Source organism: Gossypium arboreum, chromosome 7, assembly GCF_025698485.1.
Source record: "Gossypium arboreum isolate Shixiya-1 chromosome 7, ASM2569848v2, whole genome shotgun sequence".
In the NCBI taxonomy this organism is placed as follows: domain Eukaryota; kingdom Viridiplantae; phylum Streptophyta; class Magnoliopsida; order Malvales; family Malvaceae; genus Gossypium; species Gossypium arboreum.
Window position 1 is genome coordinate 61,574,797 of NC_069076.1, and position 13,954 is coordinate 61,588,750.

General features: G+C 35.1%; 1 non-coding gene across 1 annotated transcript; it reads left to right on the plus strand.

Annotated features, from left to right (window-relative positions):
- The first annotated feature begins 405 nt into the window (after positions 1 to 405).
- Positions 406 to 512, plus strand: LOC128295829 (small nucleolar RNA R71). The gene has a single exon (XR_008286378.1). It is a non-coding gene; the product is annotated as a small nucleolar RNA R71 (small nucleolar RNA).
- The last annotated feature ends 13,442 nt before the right edge of the window (positions 513 to 13,954 follow it).

Below are 13,954 nucleotides of genomic sequence, written 5' to 3' on the forward strand. Positions count from 1 at the left end.
TGTTGGTTCCCCACATAGTATACTGACTCGATATTCAATGGGCAATTCTCGAAAGAATGGCCTTCCCCACAGTACACACAGGAAACTACTTCAAACGGACTTGGTGGCTGAGCTGCAAAATTATTAGTACCATTAGCGGTAAACTACTTTAACATAGAGGAAATAAACAATACCTGAGTTGATAATGAAGTGAGAGCATCAACTTCATAAACTCCGGCTACACGTCTTTCCAAAGCTGTTCAATTTGTTGGCCATTGATAGTTGTTGCTCGCGATCCTCTCGACAATTTCATAAGCCTCATTATAAGACTTAGACAAAATTGCACCATTCGCAGAAGCATTTACCGTCAATCTTGTATGTGCACTGAGACCATTATAGAATGTCTCAAACTGGATACAATGAGGAATCCCATGATGAGGAAACTTATGAAGCAACTCCTTAAATCATTCCCAAGCCTCATACAGAGACTCATCATCCAATTGTTAGAAAGTTGTGATCTCATTCCTCAACTTAGCATTTTTGCTAGGTGGGAAATACTTAGCCAAAAATCTCTCTGCTAATTCTTGCCATGTAGATATAGAAATTGGTGGCAATGATTTGAGCCATGCTCGTGCTCGATCTCGCAATGAGTACGGAAACAACTTCAACCTTAGTGTGTCTTCAGTCACACCGACTATCTTAATTGAGTCACTCACCTCCATAAACAATCAAAGGTGGAGATGTGGATCTTCCGTGGGCATACCACTAAATTGGCCCACCGTTTGTAGCATTTGAAACATCACTGGTTTCAATTCGAATTCGGTTTCCTCAATATCTGGCCTTCTAATTCCTGGATTTAACTCATTGAAAAGTGACACAACATATTATCTGATGTATCGATCCTTATCATTAGCAATGAGGATAGGATTTCAGACATGTTCGACTTCATTACCTTGGTCTTGATTTTGATTTCCAAGGTCCATCTCGCTCTGTCTCTGAGTTATTCGTTCACGTCATATTTGTCTAAAAGTTCACTCAATTTCAGGGTCTACTAGGAGTAAATCGATAATCCGATCTATGGTCATAAACACCTGGAAAGAAAATTAAAAAAATTAAAAAGAATAAGTTAGTACTGTTAGAAATAACCAAATTTAAAATAAATAGTTTCACAAAAAATGACTATGGCAACAGTTGACAATCCCCGGCAACGGCGCCAAAAACTTGTAACGCTCAGGTTTGTGCAAGTGTACACAGTAGTTATCAAGTAATAAGTAAGTATCGAGTTATCGTCTCCACATGGATTGTATTTGTGCTAAGTCACTTAATTTGCAAAAGTGTATTAACAATTTGATAAATAAAAACAATATAATTGTGAAGTGATGAAAAGTTAAGTATATTAAATAAATGCAATGATCTCTAATGCAATTTATCCTAAGTATGCAAACTATATGAATGAGAAAGATTTTAGCAGAATTAACACAATAAGCAACAATTATAACATAAATAAGCTAGGACAATTACTTTAATTAAACTCAAATTTTTATCAACATGCTTATCAATATTTGGAAAATCATTCCATGGTAACTCAATCTTTCACGAGTTTCGAAACCACATTAGGTCCTTTCGAAATCCTTTACTTAGTAAATATGCATTTTACTGATCCTTATTTACTAAGGGTTTCTTAGTATTCGTTTGAGGTAACAGGGACATGTTAGGTTTGAAACAGTTTAATCACACAAATCTAAAAACTATGCAGATAATAGAGCCTAGTTAGGGATGTTATGCAACCTGCAATTTAATCAGGTTAGGATCTAAATTGAGCATGCACATTTCAATTATGAGTCCATTGGCCATCGTCTGGTTAGGATCACTCAAATAATTCAGGTGCATTTCAATCACGTATGAATGAAATACAGACTTGATTTTAATAGAAATTATAAGCATGAATCAAATAATTATTATTAAATCAAAGCAATCATCCTAGCTTAAATAAAATTAAGCTATCATTGTTGTAAACAAGAACAAAGAACATATAGCAAACATTCTTGAATTAAATTAAAGTAAGAAAGATTAAACCCAATTCAGAGTGGCCGTCACCCAAGACTCTGAATGATGAGGGCTCATTCGTTCCTTCGCTTTGCTCCTTTGCTGATGGCTCTCCGAGGTGGCAGACCAAGGGTTCTTTAAGAGGCTAATTTCCTAAAAATATTTATGCAAAGATGATGAGGGCTAAAAAATCTAAGAGAATTGAGAGAGGAGAGAATGATGAATGAGTGAGGGATGAATGAAGGATGAAGGATGATTGAAAAAGTGAGAAAGGGGCTCTTATTTATAGGTGAGGCATGGAGCTAGTTTGCTAAAAATAGGAGTGCCCATCTTTCAAAATTCCTTTCGAAGGTGGCCGGCCTTGAATTGAGGGAATGTGGCTGATTTTGCTTGATTCTTGGTCAATATGAGTGCCACAACAACTCAGGACTAAGACTCGGTCACCAGAAAATCTTCGGGCAAATCTCTAATTTCTTCAACTCTTCAAGGACCTTGTGTAATTAAACCAAAAGGTGGTTTATGAACCTCCATATTCAGTCGAATTTTGAGTTGACTTGGCCCTCCATTTGGACGGTTTTGCAATCAAATTAAAGCTCTCAGACCTGTCGAAAAATAAATCAATAAGTTAGAGGACCACGTAATTAAATTTTACCAACTTAATTAACTTAATTAAAACCAAATTATTAATGAAATATTTTAAAATTAACTATTAAATATAATTTTATATTTTATTATTTAATTTAATCATGCATGGCCCACTTTATCTCATAAAAATATAATATGCTCAATTTAATATAAAATAAACCATTTTATGCATGAAAACTATATAATAAAGCATAAAATCACATTTTAATAATTTATATGTCCTGTTTTCATATTTTCACATATTTCATTAATTTATTAAATAATTACTTGGTTTTAAAAACAAATTTAAGTAAAAAGGTGATAATTTAAATAGGAAAAATCCTATATATTTTTCAGTTTACAGTAGGTTAATGAGCAGGAGGTTACATGGTAGTGCTATGGGGTCCAGGTACTGACTTGGTAAAAAGGCCCATGAGTAGATCAAAAAGCGAGCATTACATAGTATGAGGTAGCTCTGGCTACTTATACAACACTTAGGTGGGAGCTTCCCATGTATCCATTAGTATTCTGAGTGTTCAATGAGTAACTCGAAAAGTGAGTTGGTGATAATTCCAATGAGGTATTTCATTATAGAGAATGAACTTGAGTTATTTTACAGGTGATTATAGGTGTGTGTACTAAACTTATGAATAAGGCCTTATTATGTAACGAGACGTAGCAAGTATGCGTAAATGAAGTGAAGAGTAAGATAAAGAGGTCTAAATGATATACATCATTCAAGTTTAATAAATTAGCATCTAACGGATAAATCATTCAAGTTTAATAAATTAGCATCTAAGGGATAAGCTCTTACTTATACATTATTTGCATATATGTACTTACTAAGGTTTATGCTTACTCCCTTCTTTTCCATTTTCTTATAGTGTTGTTAAGCTCGTATCGGGGATCAAGGGACGTCAGAGGCATTAATCACACTATCACTTGAAGCTTTTGGTATAGTTAATTTAAATGTTGTAATTTTGGCATGTATAGGGACTCGAATCTTTGGTTTATTGTCTTGTTTGATTAGCCACAAGTATTGGCTTTTATGATGGATGTGATAACATTTTGTATAGCCCATTAATGTTGGCTAATATTAATTATTATTAGATGCATTTGATACAAATTTCCAATCATTGTGGCTGATTTGGTTGATCTTGTCTATGTTAGTGCAAGTAAGGGGGCAAAGAGGCTTGATAAATATCCTTATTTTTGTCCACACGGGCAGACACACAGGCGTGTGTCTAGACCGTGTGTGACACATGGTTTGCCCACGAGCATGGAGTCCAGTCGTTTTTCCCCTGCACTTTAATTTTACACGTCAGTATGCATGGTAATAAACTCACGCAGAGACACAACCATGTGTCTCAACCGTGTGAAGGGCACGACCTTGGCCGTGTGACCCTTAAGAATTGACGATGTTAGAAACAGAATGTCAAGGCTTTTACACACGGGCTACAATACGGGCGTGTCATGGCTATGTGAGGGACACGAGCTGTAGACATAGGCATGTGCTACGCCATGTGAAAACCCCTGTAGGTTCGAATTTGGCATTAAATTTACATGGGTTTGGGGCATGGACATGTTCCCTTGTGTTCCCTTGGGGCACGGGTTTGGGACGGGTTCGGGACTAAATTGAATTTGTGAATCACACGGGTCTTCATCACGGCAATGTCAAAATGGCCACACGGGCATGTGGCCCTATTTCATGATGAAACTCTTCTAAGTCCTCAAACGTTTCCAAAACCTTTGATTTAGTCCCGCACCACCTCAACATAATATTTGGGCCTCGTAAGCCTGTTTAAGGGATGTTGTACTTGAGAATGAAAATTTTTAAATAGAACGAAAATCTTTTTATGGTACGGTTTTGGCTGAGGGCTTATGTTAAAGTCCGATAATTCCTCGTATCCTGTCCTGCTGTTAGACACGGATAACATGCATGAAGGTTTATATCTTTAGAATTGACTTAGTGATTTAACACAAATACAATCCCTGTGGAGACGATAACTCGATACTTACTTATTACTTGATAACGACTATGTACACTTTCACAAACCTACACGTTACAGTAACAGAGACATATTAGGTTTAAAACAGTTTAATCACATAAACCTAAAAACTGTGCAAGATAATAAAGGTCGTTCAAGTTATTATGAACCTTCAATTTAGTCGGGTCGGGATCTAAATCAAGCATACACAGTTCAATTATTGTGTCCACTAGCTGTCTTCTGGTCAGGACCACTCAACTTATTCTAATGCATCTAATCATGTATAAATGAAATACATATTTGACTTTAATTAAAAACATGATCGATTGAGGCACAAACACCATAAACATGATTTAAACAAACTTCATTAAATCAATGCAATAATCCTAGCTAAACAGATTTAAGCTACCATTGTTGATGACAAGATAACAAAGCACATTGTAAACATGATTAAAATCAAAATAACACAGTAAATGAAGAATAAACTATGTCGAATCAAACAACCTTGTGAACTCTGATTGAATATGTTCTCCTCCAATCCTTGTGTTACTCTTTTGCTAATGGCTCCTCAAGGTGGCCAGCCAAGAGTTGATCTTCTCAAGGTTTGGCTGGCTAAGGGAAATGGGATGCTATGCATGGGAATGAAGAGAGGAAATGAGAGAATAGTTGAATGAGGAATGTAGGGATGATTGAGGAATAAATGGATGAAGGATGAGGGATAAACGTATTTATACTTGAAGTAGATGGTAGAGTTTACTAATAATAGGGATTGGAATCCCTCAATTTTCTCCATTTCTTAGCCGACCACATATAGTGGAAGTAGGTGGATGGCGGTTGCTTGATTTAAGCATAGAATCATGCTAAATTTAGGCATGGGTTGGATGGTTTCAAGGGCAATCTTTGTTGCTGATTTCCAATGATTCTCCAAATGTAGGGACTTAAAAATAATTGTCCCAAAAGAGATTTTTGGGCATCCAACATGCTTGTTCCGAATTTGGGCTTGACTCCCCCTTGTTGGATAGTTTCATAACCCACTAAGCTTGTCAGACTTGTCCATCATGTATCATCTCTTTTACTAGATCAAAGTAACACCTTGATGACCCATTTAGCATGGTTTTGTCGTCCAACATAGGAAATAAATAGCTCATGTTCATGCAACTTTATAATAAGCTCCATATTATATCATCTCCATGGTTCCCTGCATAAATAAATATAACACATTAATAATTAACATTAAATAATTTAAATTATGCACAAAATTAATACAATAAAGCTTATATTTGCATTTTTTATAAATTCATACCCATCATCAAATATAAACAAAATTCACTTAATTAATTAACAAATACTCGGGATTAGTATTATTATTAAGTAAAAAAGTGGTAAAAATGACTAGAAAAACCCTATATAATTTAGAGCTTACATATTCGCGTTGTGATTAATGGGGAAAAATATGGTGTGGGATACGAATGGGATAAGGGCGTGAGTTTTGGTGTGGATAATGGAGGGAAAAATATTGAACAGATGGGTAATAAGATGAACTAAGAGATGGTGATGGAAGTAAAGAAGAATTTTGGGATTAAAAAAACCTAAAGGAATTTCTAATGATTTTAATTTGGGTTAGCGGGTAATAAGATGAACCAGGAGATGGTGGTGGGAGTTGTAACAGCTTGATTAAGGGCCTAGTCAGAACAGTGGTCTTGGGACCACAAATCCAAAGTTGGAAACATTATTTTATTATAATTATGAGATTATAGCATGATTATAATACTGCATGAAAAATTTGGTGAGTCAATTTTAACGTTTGTGAGCCTGATTGTGAAAAAAGACTAAATCGCATAAAAAGCAAAAGTTGTGTTTTAGTGTCCAAATGTGTTAAATAGCTAGATAAATAAATTTTGGGACTTTTAAAGGGTAATTAGACCCTTTTTAAGAGGGCTGGCGGGCCATGAGACATAGAGGGAACAAATTTTAAGAGTGGGTAGAATTTGGTAGCTATTTTGACCAAAAAAAGAAGCAAAATAGAAAAAGGTTGTCAATTTCTTTTCTTTTAATCTCTTTCCACCAAAATTTCCAGCCATGAAAGGGGGTTTGAAAGCTTAAATTTTTCAGCAACTTACTCCTCTCACAAGTAAGGGATTTTAATGAGTTTTCTTCAAGATTTTCACATTTTTAAGATCCTTGAAGCATGAGCTTTCAAATGAGGGTGATATCTTGCAAAATGGTCAAGAGTTTAGGATTTTTTCATGGATGTGATTGTGATAGATGCTGAGTTTTTATGGAGGAATATGAGTTCTAGTTGTGTTATAAGCAACTTTTGTAAAAGGTGTTAGCTTGAAAACACCTTAAGGGACTATTTTGCATAAGTTGCAAAATAGGTAATAAGTGTAAAAAAATAGTGAGGATTTGAGGTGGATATAAGAGTAAAAAAATTTTCACTAGCCTTGAAATACAAATAAACTCGATAACAATCAAATTTCGAGTATAGGGGTAAATTGGTCATTTTGCCAAGGCCTAGGGGCAAAATGGTCATTTTACATAAGATGTGAAATTGTGAATGCCTAATTGTAATTAATGACTAAATGGGTACATTTTTGCTATTATAGATCAAGATTTACCAAAACTGAGCCTAGCCGAGGCAAAGCCAAGCAATCCGCTTAAGCCATCTAGTCAAGTACTTTTTGTAAACCGAAGTAAGTTGTACGTAAATAATACAACTATATTGTTAAATGCATGTATTCGATTTTTATTGATTTGATATAGCATGAATTTCTAGAATTTGAACTGAGTATGCATATTTATGATTGAGAAAGTAGAAAAATCCAGTGAGAACCCCAGGAAACAAACCGGATATTCATACCACAAAATTGGGTTATGTGAGAGCCAGTGTAAGACCATGTTTGGGACATGGCATCGGTATTGAGACGAGGGCTAGTGTAAGACATGTCTGGGACATGCATCAGCCACATTATAATAGCCAGTGCAAGACCATGTCTGGGACATGGCATCGGCATAGAGATGAGCGCCAGTATAAAACATGTCTGGGACATGCATCGGCCTCGATGAAGATAGCCAGTGTAAGACGTGTTTGGGACATGCATCGGCTAAGGGTAGTGCTAGTGTAAGACATGTTTGGGACATGCATCAGCATGTACATATAAGAGCTAGTGTAAAACCATGTCTGGGACATGGCATCCGCCTCTATGAAGATAGCCAGTGTAAGACCATGTCTGGGACATGGCATTGAAACCCATGTTTGAGACTTATAGAATATCCTGTAGTATTCCAAAAGGTTTAACTTTAAGAGTTAAGAAAGAGATTTTGTGACAGCCCTAAATTGACCCTAGTCGGAAAGCGGTTTCGGGACCGCTAAACCGAATCACCGAAGTATTTGAATATAACATTTATTGTCTAAAATATGTGGATATGAATGTGTGAAAGTTTTAAGCTTCGATTTAGTCGATTGCATGTGAATTTAGTTAATAAGACTTAGGTGTGACACTTTTGAAATGTGATAGGTTAATCTATAAGGATCTAATAGTGCATGATGTCAAAAAAAAGTGTACTTGCATGTCAAATTAGCCAAATCTTGGATAGTGGCCGGCCATGGTATGGGCTATTAATGGTAATATGTATTTTTCTATTAACATTTTTTAGTTACAAAATAAAATAATGAATTAAGAATAATAAAACATGAGGTGAGTGGGAGGAGAAACCAAAGTTGTTTCATCCTTGCTCCTCCATTGCCGTAACTTGAGGGAAGAAGAAGAAAAGAATTCTCTTGCTTCATGTTCGGTTGGTTGATGATTAGGAAGAGGTAAGTTTGATGTTATTCCATGAAATTCATGCACATTTTTAGTTGTTAGTTTGAATTCTACCTATCCCATGGTTTAAATCTTTGCTATTTGATGGAGATGATACTCGGCCATGGATGTTGTCTTTCTTGGTTGGTGTTTGATGTTTGTGTTGATGAGGTATGAAGATGATAGAGTTTGAGTGCTTAACAAAAAGGATTGGATGTGAGTGTGTGTGAGAATTTGAAAAGGATGGGTCTTAGCAACTTCATGAAGTGTTCGGCCATGGTGCTAAAATGTTGTATTATGTTTAAACTTAGAATTTTTAGTTATATGGTTAGTATAGGTATGGATAACCGAATATGAGAGCATGAATAGATGAAGAGTTTTGTAATTATAAAAAAAATGGGTTAATTGATATGTGGTAAATGTTAAGTGTTAAATGAAATGGAAATGATATCATATTGGAATATGTATACTCGACCACATGAATGAATACATAGATTGGTGTTGCATGTATTCGGCTATAGGTAAGCATATTGATGATTCTATCTTGACTTAGATAATCGGCTAAAGGAGAATAATAGCTAATATGTTGAATTTGATTCATGATTTCATATATATGACTCTAATGTCTAATATATATATGGGCTAAGTACCTTGAATTTCTCTTGATGTTCAAGATGATTAAATCAATTTATTTGTTAAATTAAGCTCAAGAGCAAAGGGGAACTAAATCCGATAAAGGAAAGGAAAAAAGTAATTGAGTAGCCGTTGAAGTCGTTCGACAACATCCGAGGTAAGTCTTCGAGTAATGGAACTTAGTTTATGATTTGTTTAAGTCATGACACATAAGCATAACAAATAAACGGTGATATAATGATTCTACTTGAGTTATATATTGAGGTAATTAGTTTATATTTATGACGGGCAGCCGAATGTGTATAGAGATCATGTTATGAAGTAAATCAAAATCATGCTCTTTGTATGTGGCTATTGAGCAGAAAATGGTAATGGTTGATAAGTGTCTTGTGTTTGAGTTCTAGTAATGAAAATGAAATATAGATGTGTTATGATTTATTGATATATGTGCATGATTATTCGAATGATAACCGGACTAAGATCCGAAGGCATTTGTGACACCCCTAAAATGACCCTAGTCGGAAAGTGGTTTTGGGACCACAAAACCGAGTCATAAAAAAATAATTAACCATTATATTTGATGCTTATTATATGTATATAGGCATGTGTGAAAATTTCATGTTCGAATTTTGTTAATTGTAAGTGAATTTTGCTAAATAGGATTTGTGTGAGAAAAATTAGAAATGTGTTAGGCAAATGTTAAAGTGGCCTATTGATGCATCTTGGAAAAATGTTGTCCTTGCATGTCAAAATACCCAAAAGATGGACTAGTGGCCGGCCATGCTATGGGTTAAAATGTATTATAAACATTTTATGTTAGTGTTTTATGTTAGAATTAATAAAAATAAAGAACATGGGTAATAAAATAATAGTGGTTAGTAGGGGAGAAACAAAAAAAATGAGGTAGGTTGCTCCTCCATTGCCGTGAATTGAAGGAAGAAGAAGAGGGGAAGTTCGGCCAAGGTGGTTCTTGAGATTAAGGTATGTTCAATGCTACTTTTGGAGGTTTACACATCCTTTGGAGGGTTAGCCTACTTCTATTTATCTCATGGATGAAATTGGAGTTGTTGGAGAGTTAGGATTCGGCTAAGAGGCTTCAAAATTTTAGTTGATGCCTTGATACTACTAGCATGTTAGCTATATGGATGTCTTAAGTTACTTGAAATGTTAGATAAATTTGAACTCCCTACCAAATTCTTTAGGCAACCCATGTTAGAAATTTCGGTATTGAGATGTCTAGATCTTTCGGCCATTGTAGCTATGGAGGAATAAAGTTTTTGTTTCTTGTTAAATTGGATGAATCTTGTTGTATGAGTGCTTGAACAAACTATGATTAAATGGATGCATAGATTCAAAGTGGGAAGAAATGGGCTATTATATTTGATGCTAATGCCGAATATGAAGATGATGAACTTGAATAAATAATATTCAGCTAGCATGATAAGTTATAAAATATTAAGTAGATGATATAATTGATTGATGAAGTGGCTAATAGGGATTTCTAATGAAATTTTGCTAAGGCCGAATGTATCATGAAGTAAATAAAAAAATACTAAATGTGCATTATGTGCTTATATGTGTATTCGGCCAGGGAAGTTTGACATGAAACTTTGATAGGTTTGAGAGATGAATGACCGAATGAGCTAGAGGTTATGTATGGATGAATTTTATGCACATGTGTGTGTGTGGCATTAGTAGCTAATGGCATTCGGCATTGTTTAATTAAAATTAGAAATGAATGCTTGAAAGTTAAATAGGTCGCTCTAATGACCAAATATGCTAAAAGCTAATATATGGACAAATGATGCGAATGAATTGGTTTTTGAAATGTATATGGTTGCCGTATGTATGTGTTTGATTTAGAAGTAAATTTGTTTGATTTAGCTCAAGAGCCTAGAGGATCAAAGTTGGATAAGGGAAAGGAAAAAGGTGATCGAAGAACCGTCGTAATCATTCGGCAACTTCCGAGGTAAGTTTTAAGTGATTAAATGTTGAGTAAATTCAACTATAATAGGATATAATGATATGTCTTAAACTCAAATGGTAAGTTCCTAAGTGTTTGGACTTGGAAATTTAAGAGCAAATTGTAATAATTTGCTCAAGACAGCAGCAGTAACGTGATTTTAGAAAATCACTATAAATGTTTGGTGTGGAATTATAGGCTGAATAAAATATGAAATCAAAGCTTAATTAGTCTAGTTTCTTATAAAAGAGACCGTGTAAGCAAAGAAATTTCCTATAAAGAGATATTTAAAGTTTTGTGAGACGGTGTCAGAATGACTCCGAAATCCCCTGTTTGGTTTTAAGAAAATCACTATAATTTGTACAAAAATAGTTACAAGATAAAATTTATATGCTTAGACTCCTTAATGAGTCTAGTTTCAAATGAGATCAAATATAACATACCTCGAATTCTGTACGATGAGAATTTTGATTCGTAGTGAAGACTGGTCAGGTTAGTCAAATAGTGAAATAGGGGAAACTTTAAGAAAAATCTGGTATTGATTGGCCAAACCTAAAATTCTGAAAAATTTATGGATGGAAGATATACGAGTCTATATTCAGGGAAAATTAACGGCAAGTGATTTGGAGCCTTTTTGCTCCGGTTATAAATAATTTAGTGACCATTGCTCAGGAAAACAGCTCGTAGCGAATATGTGATTTTGTTGTAAACATGGATAAAACTTGTTTTAGCTGCTCATAAGCTATTGATTAAACCCATACTTGAATTCTAATTCGTGATATTGTAAAATGATATATGAGTGTTGGATGGATCTTTGATATTAAAATTTGTGAGATTGTAAGTTTATGAGTATTCGAATATGAAATGATAGTATGGCGTGAAATTGAATTATTCATTGGAAAATGATTGATGTAGATTCGGCCAAGACCAAGTCTGTACATGATAGTATATGTGGTATGTGAAGTATATTTGAATAATTGTGATGTGAATACATGAAAATTTATATTTTGATTTAAGATTCTACGCGATGAATGTGAAAGTGTATATATATATGTGTTAAGGCCTAATGGCCGATGAGATGAATGTGAAAGCGTATACATATGTGATAAGGCCTAATGGCCGATGTAACGAATGTGAAAGCGTATACATATGTGATAAGGCCTAATGGCCGATGTGATGAATGTGAAAGCGTATGTAACACCCCGAACCCGAGACCATCGCCGGTGTCGGACACGAGGGGTTAACAAGCCAAGTTCACTTGTTTTGCCCATCCATTTGACATTTTCAGTCAGGCTGGAAAACTGCGTCACTGTCGCCTTAAAAATCATATCTCGAGTTTCAAAACTCGGAAACTGGTTTCGTAAATTTTCCATGAATTTAGACTCATATATCCATCCATGGATTTATTTCTAGAATTTTTTGTTGGGCCAATTGGTACAGTTTATTAGTTAAAGTCACCCATGTTACAGGGATCGACTGCTCTGACCTTCGTGCGGTATAACTTGAATATCTCTCTGTACAGGGCTTTAATGCTGGTGTCGTTTGTTTCTAATGAAACTAGACTCAAAATGAAATCTGTACATATAAGGTATGTCTCCTAATTATTTTTTTATAATTTATAGTAAATTTTTAAAGTTGCGACAGGGAACCCAGAAACCGTTCTGGCCCTGTCTCACAATAGCTTTAATATCTCTTAACATGTAACTCCTATGACCATTTCGTTTCTTCCATATGAAAATAGACTCATCAAGGTTCATTTACATAGCTTATTCACTATTTAATTCCAATCCTACGAATTTTGGTGATTTTTCACATTCACGTCACTGCAGCTGGCAGCATCTGTTTTCTAAGGTAGGTCTTACCTATTTGGTAGTCTCCATGAACCAACTAGTCTTGCCATACATAGGTTCATATATGATCATTTTAACCATGCCAATGGCTGATCATGTGACCAACATTCCCATTTCCAAGCCATAGCCACATCATGACACCAAATATATATACATACAAACCACAATTAGTCTAAGTCGATACTTCACTTTTACGAGCCATTTTCGCATGGCCGTACATATATACATCACAACATATTTAACCAACAAGGGGTAGTCCTATACATGCCATTTCAAGTTCAACCAAGAATTTATACCAAAATGGGGGCTTGATAGTGTGGATGACTTGACTTCAACGATCCCAAATCCGATTGCTTGACGAAATCTAGAAAAGCGAGAGCCAAAGCAGCGGGTAAGCATTTTATGCTTAGTAAGTCTCAAGGAATATATTCAACTCTAATTACAGCAATACATTCACATAGCCAAATGCATCATTTCATTAATACACATTCTTACTTCACACTTCATCATTATATAATTTCACAAAGTATCAATCAATTCAATAACTGAAATTCATTAGTCGATTGAGCGAATGTTGCTCAAACATGTCGACTTTCCAAAGCACATATAAACGTACCTTATTCTTTGGGCTTCTCGAGTGTACTAATTGAATTTATTACAGCAACCAACACTCACCTCCAGCCCAAGATTCTTGAATATAACCGGATATAACCACGTGCACAAATGCCTTGGTCTTAGCCGGATAGAATGTCTCATACGAATGCCTTGGTCTTAGCCGGATGTAGCCACTAGCACAATTGCCTTGGTCTTAACCGGATATAATTTCCAGCATAATTGTCTTGGGCTTAGCCGGATATCATTCAATTTCTCATGCACACATACATCAATAATCATTGGACAAAAATATTTCATTCTCGTTACTAAGGCTCAAACACAATTATAATCACTAGCATAATCGCCTTCGGGACTTAGCCCGGGCATTATTCGAATACTCATACACACATAAATCAATAATCAATACATCCATATTTCATTCCACATAATTCAAGTAAGGTCACTTCTTGAGGA